The following is a 10854-nucleotide window of genomic DNA, read 5'->3' as shown; positions in this document are numbered from 1 at the left end:
GTGTGTGGGTAATCTAGGATGCTTGAGTGAGTGTGTGGGTAATCTAGGATGCTTGAGTGAGTGTGTGCCTGGCTGGAATGATTTAGTCAGGCTGAAGTGTGTGGAAGAGGCTGGAATCCTTGGGCGGGTGCGTGGCAAAGTTGAATGTGTGGAAGAGTGCGTTATGGGGCTAGACTATGTGGGTGTGTGGCTGGATTGGAACATGTGGATGTGTACTGGGTGGAAAGGTGCGAGAAGAGCCTGAAATATGGGGTGGGGGCACAGAGGTAAACCAGAGTGTGTTTACCCTAGAGTGTGTGAGTACATATCAAAGCCGGTCTCTTAGAGTATGTTGGAGAGTGCTAGGCCCGGTCAAGGGGGAGGGCGTGGACGGATGCGGTCTGGGCTAGACTGGCCTTCCTTCCTCATCCAATCAGCGAATCATTACCTCCCCTTTAGTGGGGTTGAAATGGCCGGCCCAGCTGTAGCGGGTAACTGAACACTAAATAACAGGGTTCCACACTGAGAGTCCTGACGTTTCTGGAGTCTAATCTCTCTCTCTCTCTCTCTCTCTCTCTCTCTCTCTCTCTCTCTCTCTCTCTCTCTCTCCTCTCTCTCTCTCTCTCTCTCTCCGCGTCGTCTGTGGCCTCAACCTCCAGGCCTCGTCTTGCCATGATCAGTCCAGCCATGCAAGCAAGTGTTTGGAGTCGTCATGGGCACATCTGTCATCGTAGGGAGATGAAGTCCTACATAGCAGTAGTGAACATCTTGATTGTATGATATCACACTTGTGAAATGTTTGGCTTTGAGTCGTATCATGAGTCTCGGAGTGTTTAAGGAAGAGACGTGGTCGTCCGCGCGTCTGGTGTACAGAGTGCGGCGGCTTGAGTAAAGCGGCGTCGCATGCGGCAATGACGGTCAGACCGCAGTTCAATCCGGGTTCAGCTCCACCTGTGAGCCCCCCATCCCCAAACCCCCCCCCCCCCCCTCACCTTACACATAACACCTCAGTTGGGCTTCTCTGCAGTGTTTGCTGGGAGCTGGTGTGTGTGTGTGTGTGTGTGTGTGTGTGTGTGTGTGTGTGTGTGTGTGTGTGTGTGTGCGTGTGTGTGTGTGTGTGTGTGTGTGGTTGCTAATTGTGAATAATGTTTGTGTGTTACGGGGAGAGAATTTTACACTCGTGTTACCCCGTCTCTTATCCTTGTATATATGTACTATGTCTTTACTTCTATATGTGTATAGACACACACAAACACACACACACATACACACCCACACACACACACACACACACACACACACACACACACACACACAGGTACCCATTTATCGACCAGCCTCGAGGGAAGGATGAACACCTGGGTTGGGTGTAGGACAACTGCCGTTCCCCAGGATTCGTCCCCAGTATGTCATCCTTCTCCATGCTTTCCCCTCTTACATCATGTCTTTCTTCTCATACAAACACCATCATCCACCCATGTATGTCCACCTCCCGCTTCACCAGTGTTCTTAGTGTTGATGCTTCCCTCTAGTCGGCTAAATCCTACAGTAATTCTTTACTAATATCTTATTTTTCTATATAAATCCTCACCATTTTCGACCACCACCATGACCGATCTTGAGTGTGGCTTTTGTTGTTTCCATCAAACAAACTCGACCTGAGCCGAGTGTGGACACCTCTCTCGTGTCCCGCGGGTCAACTCATCACTAAATGTGGTGGCCGGCCACACCTCCCCCTCACCCTTCATGCCTGACAAAGACTTTACGAAAGCATTTCTTACTTGAGAGAAGAAGAGAAAATATTTCTTTTATGTCCTGTCGTCGACACTAGAGGTTTAGGACAGAAGTTTGAAATGAATGAAGAGTCGTCTGGATCTGTAGACAGTAGGGTGAAGGTCTGGGAGAGCGAGGTTAGCCTCATTACTGTGAGGGAAGCATTTATTGAGGAGATGGAAGATGGAGTAACTGGTGGAGAAGACAACATACAGAGACATGGACGGTGACTCTCTGGATACCCCAGGTAGAGGGTGAAGGTACATACCTTCCAGCCAGCTAGGGAGACAGGCTGGAGAGGAGGTGCCCACCCAAGGTAGGTTTAGATCACTCAAGGATGAGGAATAAGATGACCCTTGCGTCACTCGGGTCAGAGTTGCCACAGTGAGGCACCAAAGCCATGAGTTCTATATAGCTCTGGGTACTGGGTACTAGGGAGAAAAGTTCGTGCTATCCTGGAGTCATGATAGACGAAGTTTCTGGGGAATATGATGTCGAACACTTCCAAGGCAATGTTATTCTATGTGTAGATGGAAACCAAAATTATAGTCGCAGGCGAACCCGAGGAGCGACGGGATAAGGCTTTCATTAGCAGGTTCAGAGAGAGAGAGCGACAGGGGGTTAGTTATATCACACTACTGCCCAAATACAAAGAAGATTAACGCACGCTTTGTCGAATAAGAAGAGGTGTGTAATCAGTCGAATCAAGTCTTACTATGCAGAGAGAGAGAGAGAGAGAGAGAGAGAGAGAGAGAGAGAGAGAGAGAGAGAGAGAGAGAGAGAGAGAGAGAGAGAGAGAGAAAAGAAAAGCTTCGTATTGCTCTGTGGCACCACGTACTTCAGTTGTGACAAAAGAGACTATGTTAATAAGGTTCTTCACCTGAACAAAATAGGGACATCCCACCTCACCGGTGGCAGACGAGGGTATCGGACATGAATCAGAGACATATAAAACTAGATTAGTTAGGAGGCCAGGATAGAAGAACCTCGATGCAGGAAATCAGGTTAGAAGAGGTTCGGGCATCGCAGCCCATGCCTGGCGAGGGTGGTGGGTGGGTGGGGTCAAACACAGATTGAGCCAGATGATGAAGTATTCCACCCGCTCTGCACTCAGGGTAAGTGCCACGTGAGGGGTCAGGTCACACGACCTCATTCGGCAGAGGCTGACTTCTGTTGGTACAAACCTGTAAACTGTGGCCTAACAGATGGTCCTCAAGGCCTTCATATATCAACTTGAAATGCTAGCTTAGTGCCATTTCAGTCAGTCATCAGAGGATTTTACGTAATGATTTCAGAAGACCAGACAATGTTCTAAGAATCAGAGAAAGTTGTACCAGAAGCAAGCTATGACATGACTGGTGCTACCGAGTCCTGGTGGTACATCAAACATAGATATTTTCAACTGAAGATGGAATTCCAAGATGAACTCTATCCACCAATGGCAGAAGAGAACAAAGTATGTGGTGTTGTCTTGCTCTAAGCTTAAAGCTAACTTTAATCCCATACTTGAAAACTCGTCGGCTGTTGATAATACTGATTCCCTCTTTGTAAATCTAAAGGTAAACATCACAAAAAGACGTGTAGGATCAGTTTACAGTCCTCCCCCCAAATCCCCCTCCCCTGCACAGACACCACAAGCAGACGGGAGTATTTACGACCACTTGAGCAGAAATCTGTGTTGAATACGAGTCTATCAATATGGGAGGGAGACTGACGTACTGACGCTCAAGTGGAGAGGATATGTTTCCAAGTTATTTCCGAGTATGAACTCAAGCCAAACGTGCTTGACAGTGCCCCAGTGAAAGTCACTGGGAACTTGACTCACGTCTTCAATATAGCCAGTCTCAGTTCTGGCTGAAGATTAAGCTCTGGGTCTCTAACGTTGTGGCTGGAGAATAAGCCAGGCACGAGTGATCACGAAAAATTCACTTTTGAGGTAGGTTAAAACACTGCTGGGAAAACTGGTGTCTTAAATGTCGATAAAGTACCAGGAGACCTTATACTTGTAGTGTTTATATATATCCTTCACATTCCGTTCGACAGGAGCTGCTGGGATGACGTCGTCAATGTGGACGTAGTTTGGAAAAGCTTCTGTAAGATATTCATAGCAGAAGAGGAAACCTACGTGCCAGGGTATAGCACACACCTATCTTCCAAAACTAAGCCAAACTGATGGAATAGTGAGACGCAGACTTGTCTATTGTCGAAAAACAATATCAAACAGGAAACTCATAGAGAACAATAACCAATAAGACAAATTTACGTAATTTTGAAAAAAAAAATCTTCAGAGTAAAAGTCGATATGATATATATATTACTGTAAATATGAAAAGAAAACCGCAAGAATTTTCAAGTTATGTAAGAAGCAAGAGTCGTCACTGCCCAGACAACTGGTCCGTTTTATTATGGAAAACTGTTACTTGGTCCAAGACGCTGAAGCTTTACTGTAATCTTAAAGTATTTTTTTCACTCTTTATTCGTGTTCTATATTGAAGACACAGCTCATTTTCCACGTCCAGACATATTCTATTAACATCAAATGAAATGAAAGTATATTTAAAAGCAGTCCCAGATAATTCAAATTTCAGAACAACGAAAAATGCTTATGATGAGATAATTAAACTCATGATTACTCTTCACAAAAAGTAACTCATCTACTACAAGGAAAGTTTCATGGTACTGGAGGTCTGGTAATGTAATGCTGATATAATGATATATTGGTGATATATTTAAAAGCAGTCCCAGATAATTCAAATTTCAGAACAACGAAAAATGCTTATGATGAGATAATTAAACTCATGATTACTCTTCACAAAAAGTAACTCATCTACTACAAGGAAAGTTTCATGGTACTGGAGGTCTGGTAATGTAATGCTGATATAATGAGTCGCTGCCGGGAAAATTATCGTACAGTTAGCTTAACATCCGTAGCTGTAAACTTATAGAAACCGTCGTAGAGGACAAGACTGTATATCATTTACAGATTCACTACCTATGTATAGATTCACAAGACGGAATGTGACGAAATTTTTCATATCTGACAACTCTGCTTGATTTTCTTTACGATATAATCAACGCGAGTGGTGAGAGTATAGCAGGTGACGCCCAGAATCAAGTTAGTAGCAGAAGTTAAGTCAGGTATTATGAACGTGTCGTACTTCGGCGGTTAGAAAATTCTTTTTTTTTGGCCCTAAATAACAAGTGAGGTGCCACAGGGATCAGTGTTAGGTCAGTTTCTCTTTCTCAAATATATTAACGACGTTAATAATGTGATGCTTTATATTATATCCAAATTCGCAGTCGGTACTGAGCAAGGACGAAAAATGCTACAGTACACATTGAACGTTTACATCAACAAGCTGACGTAGAGTAACTGATGGGCTGGCCTCACAGCTGCCAAATGAAGTATGATATCAATAAATGCAAAAGTTTTACACATCGTTAGATTAAAAAAACAAAAGACAAACGACAGTATGAATTCTGTTAACCAACAGAGGTAAATGAGGAAAAAGGTTTTCGATGACCTAAAGCCAACTCACCAGTGAATCAATGTAATGAAAAAAAGGTAAACAAATTCTAGAATTTACAGAAACGGCCTCTGGCTTCACTTTACACTTCCTTCCTTCAGCAGCATCTTGACCAACAGTTCAAGCGGCCTGGTGACCATAAGCCCACACTTATTCAACACATATGGATGAACTTCAGTAGAAACATGAGCCTTATACGGGTCAAGACCCTTCAGCAGTCTCTGTGTCTATTTATTTCTTTTCTGGTAATTTCAGTGGTTTCCAGGACCCCCTCCCAACGCCTGTGTGTGTGTGTGAGTGTGTGTGTGTACGCGAGTGAGTATGATTGCACTCGTGTTGCCTCGTCTCTTTACCTCGTATACATGTATCCGTACCATGTCATTACTCCTATGTTTGTTTACATACAAACACCCTAGGCGATGCTATGTGTATTTCTATATATGTCTGTGTTCTTGTTTTATAATTCTCTCATAATAATAATAATGATAATAATGATAATAATAATGATAATGATAATAATGATAATGATAATAATAATAATAATAAATCAACAACAACAATAATAATGATAATGATAATAATAATAATAATAATAATAATAATAATAATAATAATAATGATAAAGTTCTTCGCTATTTTTCCTTCTGTTTTCGGTTGAATTAATGGCCTGGTGTGTACGCCAGTAGGCTGCGTAAGAATACTTCTGACCATCAATGAAACAAACTGACGTATCATTACAAGGCTCAGTACCCCACATGATGTGTTTACTCGTCTTTCACCAGCGCTTGACTTTACCAACGTTTGATCTCACCAGCGTTCGACCTCGGTAACGTTTCATTTCAGCAACGTTCAGCTCCACTAGCGTTTGATCTCATTAACGTTCAACCTAGATAACGTTTGATTTCAGCAGCGTTCAACTTCATTTAGGCATGATCTCTTGCGTTCGACTTCACTAGCATTTGATCACACTTCTGTTCGACCTCGCTAACTTTTGATTTCACCAACGTTCAACCTCACTAGCGCTTGATCACTAGCGTTCGACCTCGCTAACGGTTGATTTCACAGGCGTTCAACTTCACTGGCTTTTTATCTCATTAGCGTTCGACCTGACGTTTTGATCTCGGTAGCATTCGACCTTACTACCGTCTGATCTAACTAGCATTCGACCTCAACTAACGTTTGATCCCACTAGCATTCGACATCACCAGCGTTCGACTCCATTAGCGTTCGATCACGCTAAGGAACCAATCAAACCTTTTGTCTCACTTGGCGCTCCAGCTCTGTCCTCCTGACTTATATACTTCACGTATCACTCATGTACTTTAGAAACTTCCACTTCCAAGTTTTCTCTTTATGTTTTATCAGATTTCCTTCACCCGAGCCATACATGTCAAGCTCCTCGACGCGGTACTTCACACGAACTTTGTCTTAACTTTCTGACTCAGTAACTTTCTCTCACACTAACTTTCTCAGTTAACTCTATTGCAGTAACTTTGCAACTCTCTCTCTCTCTCTCTCTCTCTCTCTCTCTCTCTCTCTCTCTCTCTCTCTCTCTCTCTCACACACACACACACACACACACACACACACACACACACACACTAACATTAAATCTCAATAACCTTCTCTCTTTCATTACCGTTCCCTCTTGCAAACTCTCTCTCTCTCTCTCTCTCTCTCTCTCTCTCTCTCTCTCTCTCTCTCTCTCTCCTTATTACTGATGACGTCTCTTGCAATCACTGTCTCATCAACTTTCCGTGCGTCAACTTTCGATATCTGGCTTCCCCATCTGACAAACCTGCTATCTCCGGTACGCTGCCATCTCGCTGGTCCCTCCGACATAAACATCGCTGCTGAGAGCAGCCCTAAAACGTCAGGTGCTCCTCTTTATTTCATCATAAAACAACTATTTACCGACATTCCCAGCGAACGTTCCACAGCCCCGTGTGTGTTGTTGTGGTCGTGGCGGCGACACCGACCAGCGACCGCCAAAGTTCCTATCTTACTGGCTCACAAACTTCCCGACGCACACAAACCTGGTCTCTGTCAAATGTGTGCGTGTTTTTCCTCGTCTCTCTCTCTCTCTCTCTCTCTCTCTCTCTCTCTCTCTCTCTCTCTCTCTCTCTCTCTCTCTCTCTCTGTCACTCTTTGCCTCTGCTCAAGAAATCATGGCTTCTGACACGCGGGAGGGAATATGTCTACTTCGAAGAATGGTCGACGGGTCGTGCAGTGTTAATGTATGGGATACTGATGTGTATGGTGTGAGGGTTGGTTTGGTTTACAGTTCCGGGGCGGAATACAGACCAGAATGAATAACAACTTATAATAGGAAGGTTAAATTGATATATTCGTATATGAACGATGGCAGTCATTGCAAATAAGAGGAAATCTTAAATCATGATGGTACAAAATTCTAGCATAATGGTACGACAGTGGAGCAATTCGGCGTGACCTTTGACCTAAGGGTCAGGTCAAAAGCCAGGCAGGAAGCCACCGTAGTACCAAGGAGGGGGGGATCCGTTATCGTCGTTCTCAAGTGGACCAGCGAGAGAACACGAAGACCAATAAAGACCCATCTAGGACACAGGGGGGGGTAGGGTCAGGTTGTCATCCTAGTAGTAATCACAAGCGTTTATTGTGATCACGTGGGCGGGGGGGGAGGGGGGCGTTATTAAGGATGATAAGAGAGGTCATAAGGAGGAGTTATGAGGCCGGGGCAGAGCTAACCCCTCCTGCAGACGCTCACTCACACCGTCTGATGAAACCCTATGAATTGCCCCTGGCAGGGGCTGTGAGGTATGATGACGGGTCGCTGTCATATATGAACGATAATGAATGAAAGACTTTCATCACATTAAGCACAACGGTACGACCCTTGACCATGACGGTACGACCCTTGACCATGACGGTACGACCCTTGACCACGACGGTTCGACCTTTGACCATGACGGTTCGACCTTTGACCATGACGGTACGACCCTTGACCATGACGGTACAACCTTTGATCTCGATGCTACGACCCTTGACCACGACGGTTCGACCTTTGACCACGACAGTACGACCCTTGACCACGACGGTTCGACCTTTGACCACAACAGTACGACCCCATACCCCGACGGTACGATCCTTAATCACGACGGTACAACTTTTGACTACGACGGTACGACCTTTGACCATGACGCTACGACTCTTGACCACGAAGGTACGACTCTTGGCTTTGTTGGCGTAACCTCTGACTGGCCTCCTCATAATCATGGCCTTGGTAACGATGGGTGTCTTATTATCTATGGTGGTTGTGAAGGGTCGAACAACCTCGTTAAGAATGGTAATACATCAGATGATGATAACTCGAGGAGACACATGGGGTCACAATGTTGTACCTGGTCACACTATACGTCATCAGTTGATATATGAGGTCACGTAGGGTCATCAATGGATCATTTAAGGATCTTAAATGATCACCGGGGAGGAGGTATGAGAGAGGTCAGTCAAAATGTCATGTCAGGCCATAAGCCTTCCAGGGTGTTATGGGAGGTCATGGATCCATCATGAGAGGTCAACATGAGTCATGGCAGGTTGTGAAGGTCACCATAAGGTCACCAGAGTTCAACTGAACAGCCGCGCATGTGGTGGTCATGCCCCAGAGGGGTGGGTGGATGAGCAGGCGGGTCGTGTGTGTGGACTGACCTTGGCTCTCAGTGTCAGGCTGTGGCACTCACAGTGACATTCCTGTGACCTCTCATTTGCATATGTGCATGAGCTTATGTGGTCACTGTTTGTGTATTACGAGGAGAGAGTATGTATGTATGTATGTATGTATGTATGTATGTATGTATGTATGTATGTATGTACCATGTCTTTACTGTTATGTGTACACACACACAGACACACACACACACACACACACACACACACTAGCCTTAATCAGGTAACTTCTTATCGACCAGCCAGTCCCGAAGAGAGAATGAACAGCTGGGTTGGCTTCGGGACTGACTACTGGTTCGCCCAGAACTTGAACCTGGGCGGGCCCGTGCGTGAATTATGGTCAGCAGCGACAATGTGTGTGTGTGTGTGTGTGTGTGTGTCTACGTCTGTTCTCTCAGGGTAGACTTACTATATATCTGGAGGTTGTAGTCACTATGTGCACGTTTGTATGGTTGGCTTTTATCAATATGTGTGCAGAGAGAGAGAGAGAGAGAGAGAGAGAGAGAGAGAGAGAGAGAGAGAGAGAGAGAGAGAGAGAGAGAGAGAGAGAGAGAGAGTCATTTATCTTATATCTTACTTTCAATTTACTATGATCTGAGACATGTCATGGATCACTTGACCATTGCTATTCCCACTTTACGTGTTCAGACATACCCACCCCCTATGGGAAATGTATTCTCGTCATATCCTTCACTGTGAATAATGGCACAGATATGATCCATGATAGTAATGGTGGTTATTGAAACAAGAGGAATGGTTATGTTAGCTCGTCCCATCTATCCCCAGGAGGTGGCTTGCCTTGACGTGTTCGTCCTGAAGAAGGTGTCGTCTTCACAACCTCACCAGTACCTTGTGATCCTCGCTATTCACAACCTCACCAGTACCTTGTGATCTTCGCTACTCACAACCTCACCAGTACCTTGTGATCTTCGCTGTCGTATGTACAACCTTTTACCGTGAACCCTTACTTGCCTTCCTTCTGTCCTCAATCTTTGGTGCGAGTTCCACACCACTCGATCTGTGGCACTGGAGTTATTCAGAGTCAGTTCCTGAGGACTTCTTCACCGAACTGTACAACTTGTAAGATTCATCTCCAGGATGAGAGAATCGACCAGAGGTCATCAGGTCATCAGGTCTTGGGTTGAGATCAGGGGAGGCAAGTGTAGTGCGATGTGAGCCTCGGAGGTGAAGCGTGAGACGCCGTCAGCTGAGCTGCCTCAGTCACGAGGTTGGAATGTTGACGTTGATCCTCCCGCAGCGTCGCTGGCGCTGCGCTGTGCTGGGCCCACCGCGCGGGCGCACTTCTGGCTACCTCACGAGGGAGATGTACGAGTTTATGGTCTTTTATGGAGGTTAGTCTTGACGAGGTTATGGCCCAGGTGTCATGTAAGCGCTACGGTCGTGATGAAGGCAGGGAGCGGCAGACAGCGAGCAGGGCAGTGGGGTGACGTGGTCCGCCACTGGAGCAGTCTCTCTCGCCAGTGGTAGTGGTTCCTAAAGACCTTCCGCTGGTCCTGGCCTATGACATGGAGGGTTGATGAACGTCGTCCAAAATTTTCCTCCAGCCGTCCCTCCTGCCAGGGAGGAGGGCCACGCTGGGGGTGAGGGCGAGGTGGGTGCAACAGGTGATACTGAAGGAGTGGAGGAAAATCATGAGCTGTGCGGCAAGGCCAACAGGTCCCTCTGCTCAAGGGTTAGGCTTTTGATCTGAAGCAGCAGCAGCAGGAGGAGGCTGTAGGAGCAGCAGCGGGAGGCAGAGCATCGAAGGCGGGCGTCAGTTAAGAGAGATCAGCAGAGGACTCATAAAGATGATTTAATTCGTAACTCGAGGAGTTTGCTTGAGTGATCGCGTCATGTGTCAGGCGCCACA

This window comes from Panulirus ornatus, chromosome 3 (genome assembly GCF_036320965.1).
Source record: "Panulirus ornatus isolate Po-2019 chromosome 3, ASM3632096v1, whole genome shotgun sequence".
NCBI lineage: Eukaryota > Metazoa > Arthropoda > Malacostraca > Decapoda > Palinuridae > Panulirus > Panulirus ornatus.
This window is presented reverse-complemented; position numbering follows the sequence as displayed.